This window comes from Phycodurus eques, chromosome 18 (genome assembly GCF_024500275.1).
Source record: "Phycodurus eques isolate BA_2022a chromosome 18, UOR_Pequ_1.1, whole genome shotgun sequence".
Classification (NCBI taxonomy): Eukaryota; Metazoa; Chordata; class Actinopteri; order Syngnathiformes; family Syngnathidae; genus Phycodurus; species Phycodurus eques.
The window spans coordinates 5634078-5658275 of NC_084542.1; the positions used below are offsets into that span (position 1 = coordinate 5634078).

The window sequence follows — 24198 nt, forward strand, 5'->3', positions numbered from 1 at the left end:
ACCTTTTTTTGCGTGGTGCTTATGAAGCTGTTTCCTTTTTATTTATTAATTTTCCCCCCTCCAAACATTTTCATTCTATATGTTGAGTTAGACGTGTAGCTTTTTCTCAGCATAGACGATCTTGGACACAACACCCTGTGTACAATGGCATTCTTTCAGTGAACATCACTGGCGTTAGGACCCGGGGCTGACTTTCGGTGGGAAGTCCGGGGCTGTTAGTGGCGCAAGGCAGAGCAGAGGAACCAACACACGCACACACACACACACACACACACACACACACGCGAGCAAAAAAAAAAAACTCACTGAGAGAGAGAGAGAGAGAGAGAGAGAGAAGGAGAGAGAGACTATCGGAACGTAGTGGCTTGTGTGCGCGTGTGTGTGTGTGCGTGGAGGTGCGTACGCGCTCGCTCGGCGGTAGAAACGACTGGCGGGGCGGACATGGAGGGACTCGGGGAAAACGCTGCTGGGAAGTGACCGAGCACCGAGGCGAAGAGAGGGGGGGGGGGGACGGAGAGCGCGAGGAAGGACGGACGGATATACGGGAGGAAAGAAGGAAGGAAGGAGGGTGGCGAGAAAAGTCTGACAAGAGGACAGAGAGGGAGTGAAAAGCGGCTCGTCTGGAACGCGGCAGGATTCTAAGGTGACTTTACGGCTCTTTTGGTTCGCGTGTGTGAGTCTACGTGTGGTGTTGACATGCGCTGCAAGGCTCTGACTGCACTTGAAAGGAAAGATGGAGGTGTGTGAGGGTTAGGGGAGGGGGTCGGCGGGGGGGGGGGGGTCACTTTAAAGTGAAGTAAAGCATGTGCGTACAGTCTAAAGTGGGAGCTAAAGTGTAATGAGAGCTGACCACTGTAAACTGGAGTGAAGGGGTCCAAAGGAGCGGATACTACAGTAAACTACAAACACACACTTTCCCGGTTGGGAGCGCAAGTAAATGCATGCGACGACTCAACTATACTGTAATGCAGTCTCTTAAGAGATGGTAGAGCCAATTTAACCACTCCACCGACACTCACACACGCTCCTGTGCGTCTGCTATAAGGTCGCTTCAATGGCCCTTGAAAGAATGTTCTTTTCTCCGGAAACTTGAGTGACAGCGAACGCAGCTTCATAAGTTGGAGGAGCATCTGTCTCTCTCTATCTCTCTCTCTCTCTCTCTCTCCCTCGTGTGTGTGTACGTGTATGTGTGTGTGAGACAGCAAACAGGTCGAAGGAGGCAGATCTGATCAAACGCACAGCAACAGAGGAGCAAGCGTGGCACAGGCTGAGCAGCAGCACATTGGATTACACAAACACACACAGGCGCGCGCACATACTCTCGAGCTCCGTGGCCAGCAGAACAGCTGGGAGAAATGTGTGTGTGTGTGCCGGTGCCTGAGAGGGTTTCACTTGATGCATGCCCCCTGCCTTTGCACGTGCAGGGCTGTTTGCCTTTGTATTATCTTTTGCTTCTGTGCGTCTGTGTCCATGCCAGATGTGTGTAGGGAAAGAATGTTCTGTGGTGTCTTCAGCGCGCGTCCACCCCGGTGTCTCCCCTGGTGTGGAGTAAAGAAAGGGGGGCTTCACATAAAGAAAAGCGATCAGATGACCAAAGAATGAGGCAGATGAGAGATGAAAACGGAAGGGAGGGAAGAGATTTTAGGACAGGAGGAGGAGAAATGCAAAGCGGAGATGGAGTGAAGGAGACAGGGCCTGACGTGCTCCCTCCAGGAGTGCTCAGAGTGCCGCTCATTCATAATTCACCTCCATGGCAAGCGTTCATTCACATATTGACCCCCCCCATGGCTGCGCTCAATGGAGCTCTCAACCCCCCCACGTCTTGGTGTCTCTCAATGGATGCCCCTGTGGTGCTGCGTTCAGTTAGCACCGGGCCTATATAGCGCCTCTTTTTCAGGTTCTCAGAAAGGCTTTAGTGTTTTTTTATGATTCTTCAGACGTTAGCACTTTTTCAGCTGGAATCTCTGATGCGAGATTAAGTTGTGTAAATTGAATATCGAATTCAGACTCCACCCTAGACACAGATAAGTGGTATGGATGGCTTGGAGGGCTAGTGCTCTCACTACAAGTGTTGTTTGTCGGATTCCCCTAACACAGCTAAAGCAGCCTATTATGGATCTATAATTCATGCGTGAATGAATTGAATAGTCTGTGTTTGGATAAAAGCATCAGACGGCTTTCTTGGATGCCAGGGCATGATTTATTCAGTATAAATACTCAAAAATGTCTGTTTTGATGTTTCTGATTGTATCATTTGTGACTGCAACTACACTATTTAAGCCCCACTGCCGTGGTCTGGTCTGCTGTGATCTATGAATCATGAATCCCTATCTGAAATGCAATGAAAAAATATTGCTAACTGCTGAAGCATTGCGAATTTATTTGTTTAGATTTTAGTTCTAATACTGTAGGTCACAGATGCACTTACAGACTAACTTTTTTGACTGGGAGCTAGAGGTGCAACGATTAATCGACAACTAGTCGATTAATACATTAGAACCTTGTGCTACAAAATTAATTCGTTCCGTGACCCCGTTTGTAACCCAAAAGGGTCTTAAACCGAGGTAATGAATGGAAATGCAATTAATCTGTTCCAGCCCCAAAATTAAGTTATACTTTTTATACTGATTTTCAATCAGTGTGTGTGGTTAAAAATAAATATAATACAATGTAGAAATGAGACTTTTCACCGATTTTATCGGCCTGATCGTTATCAGCCGTTAATTAGCATTTCATGCTGATCGGTTTATCGGCTTTAATGTCATAATTCGCCGATCCGATCAATAACGTCATTGATCGGCTCCTCAAAAGACATTTACTCCGCGTCGCCATTGTGCACAGTATATTTGAATCCAAAAGCTAGTTTATTTTTAGCCATGTCGCATGTCTTTTGACGTAGTACTGTAAATATCTGACGGCCAATAAAGTTATTTAAAAAAAACATGTCGGCGGTGTGGGACAGACAACACGTCTGAGACAGACAACATGTAATGCGTGGATCAGACTACAAGATCAATTTTCTCTTTCACGATTGCACTATGGCAAACTACTGCAATAATATCGTGTATTCCGATACAACCGCATGCCGTTTTTTTACGATCATTGGGCTTTATATACACTCGTTACCGTGGCGACGACAACAAGAGTGGATCGCGCCCAACTGTATTTTAAGGACAAAATGGGGAAAAACGTGTGTTGGTAGTCACCGGTGCTCAGGACAAGAGAGGACGTTCGTTTAAGGCTGGCTTGAGGTATGTTCATATACTTTTAATACAATACGGCTCGCAAGCAGGCGACAAAAATGTTGTGTAGCCTAGCAAGCTCGTGCTAGCACTAACGGTTGTACGTAAACATGCCGCCGTTCTGTCGAATCATGCTCTATAAAGTTTTGGTGTGGGTGAAGTAATTGAATTACAATAAAGTAATTTAATTACAGTAAGTTAGCACCCATTATTTCTGTCATGTTGTAATGTTGGTTTGCCCTGACTGATTAGAATACATGACCTGAGTAGACCAGTGATTTCCAACCTTTATGGAGCCAAGGAACATATTTTACAATTGAAAAATGTCACGGCACACCGACAAACAAAAATGTCACAAAAGTGTATACATTAATTACTGTATGTACTTCCTGCCTTCTAATAGAAGACAATTCATTTGTTCTGTCTGTCACTACTACTCACTGGCATAAATATACAGTAAATGAACAGGTCATTTAAATAGACACATTGCTTGTGATCGGATCGGTGATTGGTTATCGTTTTTTAAACTCGCTGATCGGTGATCAGCCCCAAAAATCCTGATTGTGTAAAGCCTAATAAAAATAAGGAAAACACTATTTTAAAGAAATAAAACACTTTAACTCATGAATGGAAGGAGTGGGGGGCGGAGGACTACAGCTCCTCAGTGAAGAAGAGTCTTCTCTCATAATAACACAGGGAAATTCTGATTCATGAGTTGATTGTGGCACACAACAAACTGATTTAGGAAAAATTAGAAAGTGGTACGTCACATTGTCATTTAAAAGATGAGTTGCTTTCTTGGCCAGTTTGCTGCACATTTCTTTTGATCATTTTTATCATTATTTGATTGCCTTGCTCATGCCATCACCAGCGAGCGGCTTCTCATTTGTTTTGTTAGTCTAATAAAGAGCAAACAACAACAACACAGATACAGTGCACAACGAATTTATGGATAACTACTTTTTATAGAAGTCAAGGAAAAATATTTTTTTCAACTATTGTTTAGTTTATTTTAAAATGGGTTTGGTAATTTAAAAAAAAATTAAGTAATTCGTAATTCAGTAATAAAAATGGACAATTTGCAATTTTGGTTCCAAATTTAAGAGAAGAAACAGACAGGATTTTATAGCAGGCCACATAAAATGATGTGGCGGGCCAGATCTGGCCCCCGGGCTTTGAGTTAAAAACCTAAGGGACACTCAACTTTATTTTAGGAGCACTTAAAAAATAAAAAAAACGCTGCTGAAGTCAAGTGCTGGAGATAAATAAAAATCGAACATAAAACATAAAACAATACTAATACTACTATCACTACTACTGCCAAGAATAATAAAATAATAGATTTTTTTTTTTGTACCTATTTAAAAACATAAAACCAGTCAGTGACATCAAAACACTCCTGCAGCGCCTCCCCTGTGTCTTTAGCCAGTGATTCTCAACCATTAGTGTGCCATGAGCGCTCTTCAGGTGTGCTGTGGGAAATTATGTAATTGCTCAAAAAAAAAAATTATTTACAAGAAATAATGTATCCATGTTCATCTATTTATGCCAGTGAGGCACAGTGACAGACAGAACAAATACATGCTCTTCTATTAGATGGCAGGAAGTACATACAGTAATTAATGTATCCGCTTTTTGTGACGTTTTTGTTTGTTGGTGTACCGTGAGATTTTTCTATTGTAAAATATGTACCTTGGCTCAATAAAGGTTGGATATCACTGCTTTAGACCAAACTGTCACAGTCCGGATGCTCGTCGCCTGCTATTCCGCCAGCGGCCTATTGGTGGTCTCAAGGTTTATGAAGTTAAGTCAGATAGTGTTGATATTCTCTGACAATACATCTTGGACTCAAAGAAAATAATGAAATGAGGGAAATACAACATAGGATAAAGAAAAACAGAAAGAAAACGTGAGTCAGAGCTATTGCAACAGGCTGTTGACTCTTAGCGTCAGAAAGTGACTCTCTTTCTCTCGCTTTCTGGGTAAGCTATGTTAGCCTAAGGTCAACTTTGGTACAGGTGATTTTAACAGCTGGTCTGAACGCCATTAGGCAACATTCACATATTCAAGGTTGGCACTGGTTTCACGTAACCTCTTAGCCAATGTGGCTCAATAGTATAAAAATCTCCTAGCCACACGTGTGTAGTTAGCCACAACATCAACACAACGTGCTTCTCTGGCTAAACCTTTAGCCACACTTAGCCAGTCCTTGTCACTGGGAAGCCGATAAGCTTTAACAATGTGGGCCCAATTAATCATCAATCAGAAGTAGTGCTGAATGATATGAGAAAATACTCTTAATTGCGAGTTTTTGTTGTTTGTTTCTTTCAACAAATATTGCTATTGCAAATTAGCATGCGATTTTTCTGAAGGAAGTTTATCTTCAGCATTATTCCCTAAACACAAGAAATACATTATTTTATAGTATGACCAACCCAACATTGGCCAACAAATAACTCTTTCCTGTAGAACAGGGTTATGATAAATTGATATGATGAACAAATATTTATTTTAATATTGAATTGCAAAACGAAAATCCTTCAATCACATGAGAATATTGACTTATTGATTTAACCTCATGCCTTGTAAAAATGTAATACTGTATAATGATGCTCTTGCCAGTAGCAGTAGCACTGCTGTCAGTGGCAGCCGAGTATACAGTGGAGAGTGACGTGATTGACACTTTTCATCACCAAGATGTGAGTATAAAAGCGGTTCAAATGGTAAACTATATTAAATGTTGATTAATATTCTCATCAATTATAGTCACAGTGTTAAATTGATTCACTTATTTGATAACCCTCAAGAAGGATCTTAAAGACTTACTATAGAATTTTCTCTAACTCAAACTTTTTAGTTGAAGATGAACATTAATATTCTAAATCTTTGGTGGTAAATATTAGTAAGCTAACTTTAGCTGACAGATAATTGTAACAGATTTCAAAAGAAGGACCAAGTGGTCTAAATTACATAAGAGGGGCAGAGGGGAGGCCCTGACTATGTTTGTCGTGGGCCCCCAAATGACTACAGAGCTGCCAAATGTTACGGAACGTCCATTTTTTTTTACGGAAATCACTGAACGTTGACTTGTTACGACTGTAACACTGAGTGTTCCGGATATTGGAAAAAAAAAAAATCCAGCGTCTGACAATACCGTCGCGGCCACATTTAACAACTGCTTGGTGCACGCTATTTTATGACACCCCCCGACTGCCAAGCCGCGGAGGTGAATGTTCTCTTTACGTCCGGTGTCTACGCATTGTAAGTCACTGATCATCGCCTCCATGGTAGCGAATAAGCTACACTTCTTACCATACTTCTTACAAGTGTCACGAAGGGAGGGCGAGGAGTGGGTAGGAAAAGACGGAAGAGCATGATGCTAATTGCTAAGTTATCGTGTCATGCGGTCGCAAAAGATTGAAATGTGGGATTTGGTGTTACAGTACACTTGTCACATAGGTCTGGCTGGAAATGTGTTTTCGCGGAGAGTAACCAAATTTAAACAACAAAATAACGGGCCAATTAATATGTGTTTAGAGATATAAATATAAAATGATACACACAGGACGCTGCGCTTGTACCGGAAATTAATTTGTACGTCACTGCACACCTCACGTCAGTAGATGGGCAGGAAAGTATATTATTATTATGGTTGTTATTATTATTAATACATATTTGTAATATAAGATAAGATAACCTTTAATTAGTTCCACAATGGGGAAATTTGCATCTCTTACATAGCAATTCTGGCTACAGGGAATATAAATATGTTATATTAAATAGACTTTACACCGATCTGATCGGATCTTGATCGGTATCGGCTGATAATAGCATTATATGCTGATCGGCTGATCGGCTTTAATGTCATAATTCTCCGTTTTAAAAAAAATTTCAGTGGTGTGGGACAAACAACATGTCTGGGACAGACAACACGAAAGGCCTGGATCAGACTACAAGACAAATTTGGTCTTTCACGATTGCACTATGTTAGATTACTACAATAAAACCGTGTATTCCGATACCACCGCATTCCATCTTTTACGATCACTAGGCTTTATCTTGTCAACTCAGACATGACCGGATACGTGCGTTACCATGGGGGGGTGAAAACAATGGATCGCGCCATGTGTATTGTAAGAACAAAATGGGGGAAAATGTGTGGTTGTGGTCACCGGTGCTCGGAAGAGGACTTTCATTCAGGGATTGCTTGAGGTATGTATGTTCACGTACTTTTAATACGATACGGCTCGCAAGCAGGCAACATGTAGCCTAGCAAGTTAGTGCTAGCATGACCTGACTAGAAAATATATATTCAGTATACCGTACACAAGTATATACAGTAAATGAACAAGTCATTTAAATAGACAGATCGGTGATTGGCCCCAACAATCCTGATTGTTTAAAGTCTAATATAAATAGCATGCAAGTGAAGACGTATATTACACAAAATAGAAACCAAAACTATTGTCCATACATAAACTAATTCCAATTCAATCTATCAGCAATGTTATCTGTTTGTTTGCAAAATAGAGTGCTGACTTTTAATTTTGACATTTGAGATCGGATTAATCTGCTTTAATGGACTTTCATTCATTCATTCATTTTCTGTACCGGTTATCCTCATTGAGGTTGTGGGCGTGCTGGAGCTTATCCCAGCTATCTTCGAGGGAGAGGCGGGATGCACGCGGAACTGGTCGCCAATCATAGGGCACATATAAACAAACAACCATTAGCACTCACATTCACACCTATGGGCAAATTAGAGTCTTCAATTAACCAACCTGTTTTTGGGATGTGGGCGGTACCTGGAGAAAACCCAAGCAGGTACGGGGAGAAACATGCAACCTCCACACAGGCAAGGCCGGATTTGAACCCAGGTCATCACAACTGTGAGGCAGATGTGCTAACCAGTCGGCCACTGTGCCGCCCTTTAATGGACTTGCTTTTTATTTTGTTACCAGGGTTAAAAATAGAATTGGAAAAATGCAAATTAATCCATAGACACAAATGTTTTTGATGATGGAATGTCAAAATACTAGTACTTTGATTCAGGCTGGAACTGCGTCTGCCATTAAAAGGTTGATGTAATAAAAACATGAAAATGACAAATATTGAAGCTATAATTTATTAATGAGTATGACTTTCGCAATGTAATGTTCTTAGCAAAACTTATAAAATATGGGAATTTAGACAAATTTGGACAAATTGTTCTGAAAGTAAATTTTTATAGGTTGGCAGCTCTGTGACTAGCTAGCTACGTACGGCCATGGTTTGAGTCAGCTCGGCATGACAACCAAAACTAAACCATGAACACCATTCACACACATATTGTATTTTGTTACAAATTAAAAAACATATATTCTTTAATAGTTAATTTATATGAAGGGAAATACAGTTGGCTTCTTTTAGTATTTCAAGCTAAAAGTAATATATATTTTTTTTTTAAAAAACAATAACAATACATATTTGATGCGTTTGATGATGATCAAACAAGGACATTTCTCAGAATGCCCAGATTCATGCCGAGAAGTTTCCCTGGTACTTGAAAAATACATTTTCTGCCTTTTTTCTTAATCACCAACTGTATTGAGCAGATGGCAAAGACAGTCTTCCTCCATCTTTTTTCCCCCTAGACCCACATGTTATCACAAGTTTTAGTGAATTTCCGATTTCCTGGAATCACCACTAAAAATGTTTAGTAAAAACTAGGTTTTACACCATCAGGATTTTTGGGACCAATCACTGATCAGCGAGTTTAAAAACAATAACAAAACAATAACTAATCACTGATCCGATCACAAGATGGAGCAATGTGTCTTATTTAAATGACTTCATTGACTGTATATACTTGTGTACTGTATACTGAATATCTTCAAAAATATTATCTAGTCAGGTCATGTATTCTAATGAGTCAGGTCAAACCAACATTAAAACATGACAGAAATAATGTGTGTAACTTACTGTAATTAAATTACTTTATTCTAATTAAATTACTTCACACACACCGAAACTTTAGAGCATGATTCAACATAACACCGGTATGTTTACGTACAACTGTTAGTGCTAGCACTAGCTTGCTAGGCTACATAACGTGTTGGCGGCTTGTGAGCCGTATCCTATTAAAAGTACGTGAACATACCTCAAGCAATCCTTGAATGAACGTCTTCTCCCGAGCTCCGGTGACCACCACCACACGTTTTTCCCTATTTTGTTCTTTTTTGACCAACACAATACATGCGCTATCCATTGTTGTTGTTGTGGCCGTGATAATGAGTGTATTCGGTCGCGTTTGATTGGACAAAACCCAGTGATCGTAAATGACGTCAAAAGACACGTGACAAGGCTAAAAATAAACTAGCTTTTGGATTCAAATATTCTGTACACGATGGCAACACGGAGTAAATGTCTTTTGCAGAGCCGATCAATGATGTAATTGATCAGATCCGCGAATTATGACATTAAAGCCGATCAGCATAAAATGCTAATTATCGGCCGATACCGATCAAGCCGATCAGATCGGTGTAAAGTCTAGTAAAATCACCACGTTGGTAGTTGTGTGTTTGGTGCGTGTGATCTTGGTCTACAAAAGAAATTTGACTGTTTTGTCTGTGGTTCCCTATGTTTTTTAAATTTGATGTGAAAATTCTCAAATCACACACAAGTCAAGTCTGCATTTGCTATGCTGACAGTTGCTATAGGGTTCCACAGCGAAAGCAAAAAAACAGACAAAGTTCATCCAAATGAGTGTGAGGCGCTCTTCTTCCAGTATTCTCAATCAGGACTCAGCCTGTGCTGTTGTCAAGGGTTTGATCCCCTATGGATCCAATCACGCCAAATATAGTAAAACTAATTAAATACATTGTTCACAATTCACACCCATCAGGAACCCCCCCCCCCCAAAAAAAACACAAAAAACAAATCATTGCATTGTGCGTTTTGATTGAAATCTCATGAGCTGCGTTATTCTGGATGGAATACTTTTCATAACTCCCAGATGACATCAGCAGAGGCAATTATTGAGGATCAAATGTTTGAAGGAAACAGACGAGCAATAGAAGTTATCATTGGCGTAGTGCCACCCAAGGTCACATTTAAACCTCCATATCCCTCACATACCATTTACTGCATGTCAAATAAAGATTTTTTTTTTTTTAACACAGCTACTATCCATCCATGTGGTGATTCTTCATGTGGTTCATGTTTTCAAACGGTGCCTATGACCTATCACCTTGTGACCACAAGCACAAGTAAAATAAAAATGTTTGTGCTCATCAGAGTTTCTGCTCATCATATTTTTTACAAGTGCAAAACCTACCGTTTATACTATGACCTTGGTCACTATGACAACTGACAACTGAGTGGTTCAACTTAACTCTCATTAGTTCCTTACAACAACCCTAAAATAGAATGAATGCTGGTTTTAGAGCTTGGAGCAGTGTTAAAGACTGGAAACTTAAGGGGCAAGCGAGAGTGGAGTCTTAAACAACATCCAGCAGAGCAGCGCGTCACATGTGAAGCAAAAAATAAAATAAAAATACAACCGTCTGTGACAACATTTCTCCATTCATTCATCAGCCGACGATGGTGTCATCTCAGCCAGGTTTTCCACTCATTCTGAACTTCTCAACTATATGTTTTCACGTGGCACACCAAGGCATGGTCCACAACCGCAGTATTAACTCTTTTTCATTTGATTGTTTTCTATTTATGGCCTAGAAGCAGTTTTCATACAAATGTATCCTGTAATTATGACTTTAATTTCATGTTAGCTAGGGATGGGCCAATATCAGATTGTGATGGCATGAAAATCTTGAGCAGAAGTCTCACTGTTTCAAGGTATCACAATTGCAATTACAGCACTGAAATCTATTCTTTTGAAATGTTTGGGTAAAAAAACAACAACCTTTTTCCATTAAACAATCTATTTTATGTTTTAACAACATATAGAATATTTGGTATGTTCGTAAACATAGAAGAAAATAATGAATTTGTAGTAGTACACAGGAAAAGTACTTATTTCTCAGAAAATGAGTAGCTATACATTTGCCACACAGTTCTGAGGACCGAGGTTCAAATCCCAGCCTCGCCTGTGTGGAGTTTGCATGTTCTCCCTGTGCCTGTGTGGGTTTTCTCCAGGTACTCCGGTTTTCTCCCACATCCCCAAAACATGCGCGGTAGGTTCCAAGGCAGATAACATGGCCAACTAGTATGGCTAACATCAGCTTGTTACCTGATGTTACATCACAAAGCAGCGAAGCAAGTCATTTTAAGACAGTGTTGCAGTATATTAGTATTTTAACATTATCTTGAATTTGTTGACGAGTGATAGGTGCCGCGCTTGTGACTGTGATGTCGTATTGGAAGTATTGCCTCCTCTAGGAGATACTCTTTGTCAGCACATTATTTATATCCTTCCTCTACCAAGCTGCGATACTAAAATTCCCGGAACATCTGACTGTTGGATATTTTAGCGGTTTTGTGACGTTTTAAACATGTGATACAGTAATCTCTCGTTTATCGCGGGGTTTATGTTCCAGACTGCCCCGCGACAGATGAAATCTCAAGTGGCAACCATGTATTTATTTTATGATTCATGTATATTTTATAGCTTTGCCTAATACCAATACAATGTCATTATGAAGTGCAGCGCGCAGGTATTATTTCTGTCCACTTGGAATTGCCATCTTCATGTTCTACTCGGGGCCTGGCCTGTTGAGGACGTTGGAGTCAGAGAATGAGTGTAGAGTTGGCTGGCTGTTAACTGGCTAAACTGTTAGCTACTCTGTTTTTGAGTGACTCAGCGTCAGTTGTGGCAAGTCATGTCTTAATCAGTGCGTGTGTTTATTTGGTTAACTTTGTTCAATAAAGTAATGTAGTGCACAAGCAGCTATGTCTATCTTTAACCACCTGTGGAGGGATTACAATTTGTTGTAACTAGTGCGGGTAGGCTATTTTAAATTAGCTTACATTGTTTACCTTACCGTAGACGTGCAGTTGTGCAACTTAAACCTTTTTTCTGCTTTGCAATAACGCACATTCCACTTTAGCTTCTTTTATTAAGTGTGAAATGATCAGACATTTTGAATAGTCTCTGTCTTTTACCCATTCTGCTCCTGACTAACGCTTATTGCTCTGCAGTAACAGTCAGTGTGGAAAAATAATCACAGCCAAATCCCATGATAGCGAAAAATCTCAAATTCAAATTCGATATCTATGATATAAAAATGTGCAATACAGGAAGTCCTCGAGTTACGACGTCCTCGAGCTAAGGGGTTAACTCCCTTTTCTCGTTGCACAGCTGAGCTGGGAGGCGGCAACAATAAAGGCACGAAGCACCGATTTGCTGCTTTAATGGCTTTATTAACTCCTCCGCACATTCAACGTTAATCGCACAATCATGTGGAACAATACCCGTAACAGATGTATTTCGACGTAAATTATGACTTTAACGGTGAAATCGGACTTACGCGTAAATTCGGGTTACGTCGCCAGCGTAGGAACTGAACTCGTTCGTAAATCGAGGAATTCCTGTACTGTCAAGCCGCAAAAAGTGAAGCGTGAGGGACGGACTGTATACCTTGAAACCAGTAACCGGCCCATGCCTAATGTTAGAAAGATTAATGATAGACTACGGTGTGTTACGACTTACAAATTCAGGAACAGAATTACGGAAACCCTGGACCCCCTGCACCCCCTTATCAGGGTACAATTCACAGTGGTATGCTACAGTCTGCCCATTGAGGGTGAAGCTGAACACACTCCTGTTAGTTGATTGGTCAACAGAGAAGTGTCCGCATTCTTTGGTGTTACAAAACAATGCATTGAATGTGAAGGAAAGGAAGCTGACGCGATTGCCATTATCGTCTACACACCCCATTGTGGAAAGACGAGCCCGATCAGGGTTTACAACTATTTAGACTTGTTACCAAATGCTAACTGGTGTCGTGGTAACCCTGTTTCTGTTTCTTTCTTGCTTAAAAAATAAAATAAAATAAAAAGCCTCGAGTTAAATCAATGTTATATCACTGCAGGGGAAAAACAGCGTGGCCAAACAATAAAGATATCCCTTTGTATCCCTTTGTATCCCAGAGGTTCTAATAGTCTTCACTAGGCCCTCTGTTGATATGAAACACACAGTGCCAGGCAGCTTGGCCCAAAAATCACCTCTCCACTTAGACTCACTGAGCTACTGGCAGCTGCAACCTCACATAGTGGCACAGAAATACACACGTACTAGCATTAAAAGACGTCAGCTGGTATAAAAATAGAGCTCACGAACAGAGAGAATGGGTTTTATGTTTACAGGAGGTGATGTCATGTTTGGTATGAATCCATAACCAACAAATTGGAGGGCATCGGTGTCAGCCTCCTCAGCTTTGGCTTACTTTTAGGTGCTCCGAAAAGAGCTGCAGAGTTCAAGGAAATGTTGTTTGTTCGTATTGTTTTCCATGGTGGAGGCATGCACAGAATGACGCTGCTGCGGTTGCCAAGCAACACAGGGACGTGGGCGGAAGGATTTCCTGTCCTTAGGAAGCTTTGTTTATGAGAGTTTGTGTGCATGTGTGCGTGTGAAATATTGAGTGTGCATTTCAGTATTGTGCTTGAGTGCATGTGTTTTAATTCAGTCTTTGCCTCAAGTATAAGTGAAAACAAAAGTGATAGAAGACGCACACACTGTATAGACACTAAAGACAAAAAAAAAAAAATGCTGAAAAAAGCACTTTCTAGTCTGTTGAGTTTGGATGTGTGTTGCATAACTCCTCCAGCCGGGTCAGATGTGAACTCCTCCTCTTCAACCCCAAACACTCCCACTCTGACACAGCCTGACGCCAGCCCGCCTCCGCGCTAATGATGTCATAAGCATGCCTGGTTTTTATGTCTCCTCTCACACATGAGATTGCAATTATATGTTCTTGCCCTGCCAGCAATCACAAGCGCACACACACACACACACACACACACACACACACACACACACACACACACGCGGCATGTCTGTCCTGCAGCCGTTGGTCACCGAGATTACGTAATTGAGTGAATGGGGTGACGTCAGTTTAGCGCACTCATACTTGCCTTGTCTTTCTGGCTAGCTACAGTGATGTCACAAATGGATGCAGCCATCCACAGAGGGTGTCTGTGTGTTGGTTTGAGTAATCACGTGTGAGGACAAAAATGACCTTAGGAACCATCTGATTTGTTCAATATGTTTACTCCTTCCCTGCTTCGGCTCCGTTCAGCTGCCCCCTGCTCCAGTGTGTTCCACTAACTTGTGTATGTGTTCACTGTGATGGGTAAAATACAGAGAACAAATTTCGTGTACATGCATGAATGTTCATGACAATAAAAGGTGATTCTTCTTCTTCTATTCTTTTTGGTCCGAAGTTCTTAGCAGCATGTTGACTGATGGCCCTGTCACACACACACACGCACACACACACATTACACACATACATCGCACGCACAGGTTACAAACTCATTCGGTCCCTTTTGAGTGGCTCCTTTTTGAAATTGATACCCCTGCTGTCTCTCAGCTGGTAACTCCATCCCCTTATTGCCCTTCATCTGTGGCCGTTTGACCTTTTGTTGATTCACATTCTGTGAAAGGCAACAATGGAGAGGGGGATGGAGAAGATGCGGTGTTGACTTCACAGATATGGTACCGTCCGATTCTTATTTTAGCAAAGCAACACTCTGCGTCACAGAGAAAGAGAGGGGATATGATGCTTAGCCTTTTATGGCGCTCTACCAAAATAACTCTTTGAGCTCACAGTTGGAATTCTGTTGTAGAAAGGAAGTGTGGATCTGTTTGTGTCGTGTCTTGAATGGATTTGTGTGTTCGTTGGTTATAAATGGCCAAGCTCTCGACATAACCCATTAGGGTGGATGGGTTAAATGAGACCGTGGACAAACGCACACGGACGCACGCACACGCACACACAATATAAACACGTTTTTTCTTTCAATCATCCTGTCCCACTTTCTTGCTCGAACCACCAATCAAAAGGAAATAATACCACAGGTTAACACTTTATAAAGTGAGCATCAAAACACACACACAGACACACACTAAAGTTCACTATCCACACACACTTTTACAAACTATAAGCCAAATCTCTTATCAAATAAAGGATTATGGTTATGATGCTTTCACAAAGGCCAAACCACCAAAAATGTTCACAAGCCACAGAATGGCGCACATTGAACAGACATATTTGTGAGCAGTTCACAAATATAAACAAATTTATGTACCCAAACAGAACAATCTAAGTAGATTGATAATAAGAATTTTAGTGGAACTCTTTTAATTTGAATGCCCCTGGTGGTGTACTTTGTTGACCCAAAAACCCTAATACAGATCTCTATGGCAGCTCACTACAAAACTGGACAATAAAAAAGAACACATTAGTTTTAATGTGAAGACTCACTTCCAAAAGACTTGTAGGAAACTTCCTTCTGTATGTTCAACACCACGTTAACGTCTGTCACAGCTCATCAGCGGATACACAAAAAAGTTTTACTTCCTTAAATTTCTTTGAATGATTACATGGTATTTAAGAACGGTAAAAAGGGCAATCAATGAAGTCTACTCTCCATCAGCCGTACTCCATTTTCTCTCTCTATTTGCAATGACACACCATCATAGTGTGAACCGTGTTGAACTTACTTTTACACTTGGATGGCAGTTAAAATATTACAGTGATACTATTGACCCTGAAATGGATTATGTTATTCCATTTCCAATTGATTCTAAATCTGACCAAATTGGTGGTTGACTAGCGTCCCAGAAAAGGACTGTGTTCAAAATTGCAGATATTCCACTTTATTATTCCCTGCAGAGGAAATTTTGGATGATGAACTAAATGACGTGTGTTTGTTATGCAAACGTACGCCAAACCAATACACACAAATAAAGTAAATATATACGCACACCCACACACGCACGCTGAACCCCCACCACCAGGAGTCTTAGTCAGCGTCTGTGTGTCCATGCGTGGGCCTGTTCCCTGGCAAAGTAAGGGGGAAAAATACCTTCCCCTATGATGTAAGCACCCAAGTGCTCGTGTGTGTGTGTGTGTGTGCGTGTGCGTGTGTGTGTGTGTGTGCGTGTGTGTGCGTGCATAATTGCAAGGTTGTGTAAGTGTGTGATGGTCACTCTTTGAGATACGGTTTACGGTGCTCTCTCCATTGCAGCTTTTCTTTCCAGAAAGATCTATTTGTTCTTTTCCACACAGTGGAAAGACATGACAAGGATGTAGCATCCCAGAGCTTTAAAAACTCAGTACGTTTACACATACATTTAAAAAAAACAAAAAAACACTAACTGTTGCAATTATTTGATCTGACTGTGTTCAACTTGTTCAACAAGTTGGATAAACACCCTCTACAGAGCACAGCCCTATGTGGCGTGCTCGGTGAGATTTTATATGGCGCCCCCCTCCATCTATGATTTACATACTTCAACAAAAGAAATCGAATAGCATTGTTTTTACCATTGTGTTGCCACCCAATTTAAAATATAAAATGAACTTCAAATTTAATAATTGCTATTTTAAAACCTAATAGACACATGTTGTCAACTATGTATATATAATATACAATATGTTTTCTTGATATGCATATTAGATTAGATACTTAATTGTCGTTAATTGTTGTAACTTAATTGTCGTTACAGTGAAATATTGATTAGCAGATGGAAAGAAGCAGTAAATTGCAGTTTAATATGGTATGTGGGAATGCTCATTTATGGCATTTATATAATAATAATAATGTGCACTTTAACCCTGATGTTAAGTTTTAAATGATCAACACGCTTTAAACAATTTGAACTTTAACACAAAAGCGTTAAAAAGGAAAACAATTTTGATTCACTTTTAAAAGTAGGAAAGGTTGGCTCGCGAGATGTAATATACTGTATATGGTACAAACAAAGTAAAACAAATAATACAATCGTTGATGAAGCCAATGTAAATACAGATAGAATAAGTTTAATCTCTACAAATAATATATAGCAGTTAATAGCCCCTCCATGCTGCCCAGCTAAAGATATTTAAAACTGGTTATTCTGATTCATGTATCATACAAATGCTAATCGCTCTGAAGCAAGTTATCATCTTATCTGTACACTGTTAAAGGAGTGACGCAGTACAACTGAGTCTTCATTTTATTACTGTAGCTCATTTACAGAGATACCGGTAACGCGTTACAAAGTAACAAGTAAGACGCTACTCCAAAATGCCGCCATTTTGAGTAACGAGCAAAGTAACGCGTTACATTTCTCGGGAAACTAATTAGACTAAAGTTACTTTTTCAAACCAGCAATAGTTACTTTTGAGTCATCAGTGTCTCTCACCAAGTACTAATTTGTGGCTGGTGATTCGAACAAAACGCAGTCCAGCTATTCAATAGCATTTAACTATTCACGCAAACTACTAATTTCCAGTAAAACAAAAGAAAGCGATTGGGAGGTGACTGTTGATTCTGCAATGCACAGTGACGATGCAGTGCCATAAAATTCCAAAGAAATGCACAATTTCTCTATCACCACACTATTTTTGTTATTTTACTTAGTAAAAAGTGTGTTTTATTGTGCTACTTTTTTATCTACACATTAAGAATACAGTTTTACTGGCATGCTAAGCACACAATGTATTGTGGGTTAATTAATCATACCGAAGTGCGTGGTCAAAAATTGTCATACAATAAGGACTGACTCACTTGAGAACTTATCTTAAATAATATTTACAATGAAAAGGGAGAACTTTCAACTTTGTCTGTAGTCCATACTGTGAGGTGGTTTAACGCGCTGCACGGCTGCCGTCATGTAGTAAGTGCGTCTCCCCCCATCAATCACCCATAGCTTTGCTAGTTAAACAGTTGCATAATCTTGTCACCTTTTCTCACTTTTCGTATCAAAATTACAATGGTGTGAGCAATAGTGTGTGTGTGTGTGTATGCCCCTAATATCAAACTGCCACTCACTTTCACGTTTACGTACACGCACTCACAAACACACATGCACACACACACACACACATACACACACACACACACACACACACAGTTGCCTTCATGGACCATGATCAGCATCTATCTTTCTATTAGTTAAGAGTCTTCAGAGAAGTGTACTGAGAATGGTGTGCTTGTTTACATTTAGGTACTTACTGTACTGTGTTGGCATGTCAAGTCTGTACTATGTTGCTCATTTAATGTGGCTTCAATTACACTAATATTTAAGTTATTGGTTCATGTTCATGACATCATTCTGTAACTTGTGTGGCATACATTACCAAGTAACGGGTACGGTTAAGTTAATGCTTCTTTTGTACTGTGGATAAGTGATATTCCTGCCACTTGGCAGCTTCTGAAAGTGACAAAAGAGTTACTTTTTTCTAACTTTGTTACTTTTGAAATCAAGTAATCAGTAAAGTAAATACGTTACCTGCAATTTCTCGTGTATAATGCGCACCTATGTATAATACGCACCCCCAAAGTTGACCTCAAAATTATGGAAAACTCTTCAACCTATGTATAATGCATTTTTACAATGCATGTTTTTGCTTCTACCCATATGATCAAAACATGAAGTATTATTTGTATTTCCTTAGTTTTAAGCACTTTATTTGAACACATAATACTTTCTTTTTATTTACTTGCTCTTATTTTGAAATTCACAGCCCTACCTTTATTTAGTAAATGAGAAAACACACAGTTCTGCTCATATGTTTGATTACCCAGGAAGAATTTGTAAAATGTGTACAATTCCAGGCGAAACACATTTAATTTTATTTTAATGGGATTCAAATTAAAATGGTAAGCATTTCAGAAAGCATTATCATTAAACAAAACATAATCATAAAGAAATTAATGATGGTTGTTGTTCAGTCATCAGTCGTATTAAAAAAACACAACAATATTTCACAAATTCTGCCTGAGTATGTAAACTTATGAGCACAATTGTACATATATGCAATCATATGTACCCCTGTCATATTGGAATGAAAGTGTAGGCTACACCTTTTTCATAACCTCTAGGGGGCTCTGGCATATTGGAATGCAAGCTTTTTCATAACCTCTAGATGGCGGCATACATTTAGATTTTATCCTATACCTATGTATAATGTGCAGTATTGACTTTTGACAATTTTTTGGGGGGAAATGCGCATTATACATAGGAAATTACTGGACTTTTACGCTCAAGTAATCAGCAAAGTAACTAAGTTACATTTTCAAGGTAACTGTGGCAACATTGCTCATTTGCTATGGCATTATCATCCATCTATCCATCCATTTTCTGAGCTGCTTCTCCTCACTATGGTCGCGGGCGTGCTGGAGCCTATCCCAGCTATCATCGGGCAGAAGGCGGGGTACACCCTGAACTGGTTGCCAGCCAATCGCAGGGCACATAGAAACAAACAACCATTTGCACTCACAGTCACACCTACGGGCAATTTAGAGTCTCTAATTAATGCATGTTTTTGGGATGTGGGAGGAAACCGGAGTGCCCGGAGAAAACCCACGTAGGCACAGGGAGAACATGCAAACTCCACACAGGTGGGGCCGGGGATTGAACCCGGGTCCTCAGAACTGTGAGGCTGACGCTCTAACCAGTCGTCCACCGTGCCGCCGGCATTATCATATATAGTAATATTAAATGACCATTGCTTTACATTGGACGGGCTCAGCATTTGCCTATGTTGCCTAATGGGCGATCTGGCTCTGACCCACAGATTATTCGGTTGTAAACAAAATTCCTCTTAATTCCTCCTAAGCATTTGCATATCAGAGTCTGCTTTCTGCAAATGCACCAGCCTCCGTATTTGATGGAAAGCAAAATTTATTTCCAAAAGTAGAAGAGGAAGCTGTGTGTTTACATCAGGTTAAAAAAGTAAATACAGTATTTAAAGTGTAAGGATGGAAGGAAACAGTTTTTAAAAGTGGCAGTACATCTATAAAACCTCTGTTTTAAACTGACATGATGACAGAGCAAAGAGTATCCACGTATCAAAAGGGTGTATTTTACCACCTAAACTGCATTTTTTGCTTTACCATTGAATAAAAGTTATTTGTATTTTGTTAGTCCATGACAAAAAAACACAGGTAGTCCTTAACTGTGCCCCTCGTTTGTTACCCTTATGAAAAATAGTACATTTAAGTGTGAAGACCATCCACAAAAAGTATAGTAGCATATCTGCTTAATCACACTTTTTATATTTTATACTTTATTATTTAACAATAATAATTCTGCAAAGACCTCAATTGTAAAAGTGAGCAAAAGTGTTGAAACCCCCCGGGAGCATTCAGCAAACATTTGTGCAAAAAAAAAAAAAATAATAAAAAATTTAAAAATAATAAACTGTTAGCACAAGTACAAGAAAAAATTAGTTATACATTTCACAATTCGACTTTGCCAGTTAGCAAATCGCAACCACATCCAACCTCTTCCTTGTTGAAAAAATTATATAAAAATTTGTAGGACTGAGTACTCAGAACAATTTCTCTCCCAATACTCCTCATGATCAGTATTTAAAACAGTAAGACAGGACACGTGTGATTGCTGCTTTGCTTTTGTCTGGTGGCCGAACTGCTAATGCTAAGTAGCCTTAGTGCGTACATAGCAGCACGTAAACGTGCTGGCAGCAGTGAGTGAGAGGCTGTACTGACGCTCGCATTTTATGCTTTTCACATAATCACTTGCGCGGTACTTCTTGGAGAAAATCGTGGCTCGACGGAGCATTTGCCTCTGACGAGGCGACAGGCTCCGTGGGAGTTGGGAGGATGGCTGTTTTGGACAAGGTGTCTCACTATGGAGCAGGCAAGCCGAGGAGGCGGAGTTATCACAACTTGCAAAGGGAAATGGAGCAGGAAAACGTCTACTCTGTTGTCTGTTGTCACACAAATTTCAGTCAATTTTGACTGAGGAAATACGCACAAAATTGATCACCGTGATTGCCCTTAAATTTATCACGTTTACTAATTGCAATCATTTAATTGCCCAGCCCTAACATGTAAACATAGTCAGTCTTTAAACCTCTTCTTTACAGTACTATGTATTAGGGCTGGGCGATTATGGAAAAAGTAATGATCACGATTATTTTGATTGATATTAAAAGCACGATAAATAAACACCACATTAACATGTACATTGTACATACAACACACACATTAATTATTGATTTCAAAAACTTCGTATTTATTTAACTAACAAAATTTAACTTTAAATATAATAGAATAGAACAACCAGAAAATAAGTTTTAAGTATTAAAACATTTAAATAAAAAAACAATAAATAAAAATAAATACAGCCATGGCTAAAAACATTGGCATGCCTGGGATGATTGTATTGTCTAATCCTAATTGACCTAAAACAGGAACATTTTAGTCAGATTTCATGTCAGTCAGGGGGAAAAAAGCATTTGTGTCTTTTTAGACAAAGCCACAGCCATCTGCTGTTCCTGCTCTACACACCTTGGCCTCTTGGGGGCAGTGTGTGCTATGCATGCATAGAGCTGCTTATTACAGTAAGCTAAAAACAAAAAAGAGTCAAAGAAGAAAGTTGGAAATAACATTTTATTAAACTTGTTTTTCACAGATTAAGAAGTATATATGCCCGTTAGTATTATTATATTGTCTGTCTGTATGTGTTACTATGGCGTTTGTGTGTAAATATTTGTTATTTGAAGGTAAATCCCTCCCTTGATCTAATTCTAATGTTAGCTAACCCGTCAAAAGGGTTTTCCATTGAGTGTTAGTATAAGCTGGCGATTTTTAAAACGATGTGTCTTGTATTTAAATATTCAATGTGAGGAATTACAAGTATTTCTGTTGTGCATTTAGTTTTACAGTAAAGTCGAACTGGGGTGTCAATTAACAGCTTCAAGCACAATCCAGGAAGGCAGAAGAACATGCGACACAGCTTGCTACAAACAACACAGGGTGTGTTCAGGGTGCGTTTACAACGCAGCAACTTGCATACACAACCCAAGCCGCTGCACATTATTAATTTTTCTTTCGATTATACCATTTTAATGTTTGTTAGAAGCCAAAATTGAAATCGCAATCTCATTTCGATTAATCACCCAGACCTATTATGTACACATGTAGGACAGCACAAACAAATCTGATGTTTCATAGAGAAACTTCTATTTGTGTGTGTGTGTGTGTGTGTGTGTGTGTAGTTGTCTCACTGGTGATTAACTGTAATGTAATGATCCAGGATTTCACAAGTCAAAATGTATTATTATTCATCACTTTCACACCACCTGGTCAATTTTCTCTAATTTCCCTCCCATTCAGTTTTAATTCTATTGGTCATGTACATCCTCCTGCAGTTCATGAGACACCGTGCTTCATATACTGTATGGATTTCTGGAATTAGTTCCTTGCTTGCTCTTTTAATATGATGGATTTCCTCCCTCTGGGACAGTACCTGATTATTTTAACTATTCAGCAAGAAACCTCAAGAAACCCACGCCAATTAGAAAACTACACACCAATGTACAAGTTACCTTTCCTTTTATAAACTCATGAACGAATTTGTACAGACTTATTTCAATCTATCTTTTGCCACAAGCTTAGTCCGGAGACAGCCAACTTAAGTAAATGGCATTGTTGAGTGTCTAGAAAGGGGGGAGAGCTTCAGTTAATGTGTCTTGATGAATGTGAATATTACAAACCATCCTAGCTGCAAATAGATTCATCGTAAAAAGAGGAAGATATTCTTTCACCATGGCAAGCAGAGTCAACAGTTAGCTCTGAATACACTGTATAACTATTGTACAGAATTTCTAGGCATAGCCGAGGCTTTTAGGTGACCTCAGTATTACGTCTCTGCTTCTTGCAGATGTTGTGGTTCTGATGGCTTCATCAAGCCGCGGTCTTCAACTCTCACTGCAGCGGTTCACAGCGAATTGTGAAGTGGGTTGGATGAACATCAGCACCTGAGGCCATGGTCCTCGGTCGGAAAAGGGTGCAGTGCCCTATCCGGGTCGAGGAAGAGATCTTACCCCAAGTGGAAGAGGGTCTTGTTCACAAGTGAGGGACGAATGGAGTGGGAGAGTGACAGCTTGATTGGCGCACTGTCTGCAGATCCGCTGCATCGGTCTGTCGTGGTGAAGAAGAAAAAAAAACAAAATGCTAAGCAACCGTTCGAGCTACGTTCCTACTCTCATCTATGGTCACGAGCTGTGGGTTGTGACTGAAAGAACAAGATCACAGATACAAGCGACGGGGTGTCTCTTTCTCCCTTCGAGATAGGGTGAGAAGCTCGGTTATCTCGGAGGGGCTCAGAGTTGAATCGCTACTCCTCAACATAGAGAGGAACCAGATGAGGTGGCTCAGGCATCTGGTTAGGATGACCCTTGGATGCCTCCGGGATGAGGCCTCGGAGACAACCCAGGAGGGATGAGGCCTCGGGGATGAGGCCTCCGGGATGAGGCCTCGGAGACAACCCAGGAGAGACCATGAGAGACCATCCTAGCTGGTCTGGGAACACCTCGGGATTCCCTCCTCCCCCCAAAAAAAGTTTTCTTGTAACCAAATTATTTTAAAAAAGTGCTTTCGAGCTCACTTTGCATTTTGACAAACATCGCCGGAAGGTTTTCATATTTTACCTGGAAATAACCACCCACGATTTTAAAGGTCCCCTATTTTACCAAAACAACATTTTCTAGTATTTGAGATTTTATATTGGCTCTATGGTGCCTCCGAAAACATGTGAAATATGAATTAAAATAGTCAACGCATTCCTGAGTTCCAGACGTTTTTCTGCCGAGAGGCCTGAAATCAGGTCATTAAAATTTCTCAAATGTATCTACGTCACTAGCGAAGATCTCCACCAACCTCTCCGCTCCAGAGCGAGTGCTGTCAACATAATAAACGTGTGCTTTCACAAGGGGGTCTTCTACACGGAGACAACCAATCAGAGAAAAGGGGGCGGTCTTAGCCATATATGGACAGC

General features: G+C 40.1%; 1 protein-coding gene across 1 annotated transcript in view; it reads left to right on the forward strand.

Moving 5' to 3' along the window:
* The first annotated feature begins 286 nt into the window (after positions 1-286).
* Positions 287-24198, forward strand: part of LOC133416864 (forkhead box protein N3-like) — a 93096-nt gene continuing 69184 nt past the window's right edge. Inside the window, exon 1 of the mRNA XM_061704142.1 lies at positions 287-643. The gene's annotated coding sequence lies outside the window, so the exon portion shown is untranslated. The remainder of the gene's footprint in view (positions 644-24198) is intronic.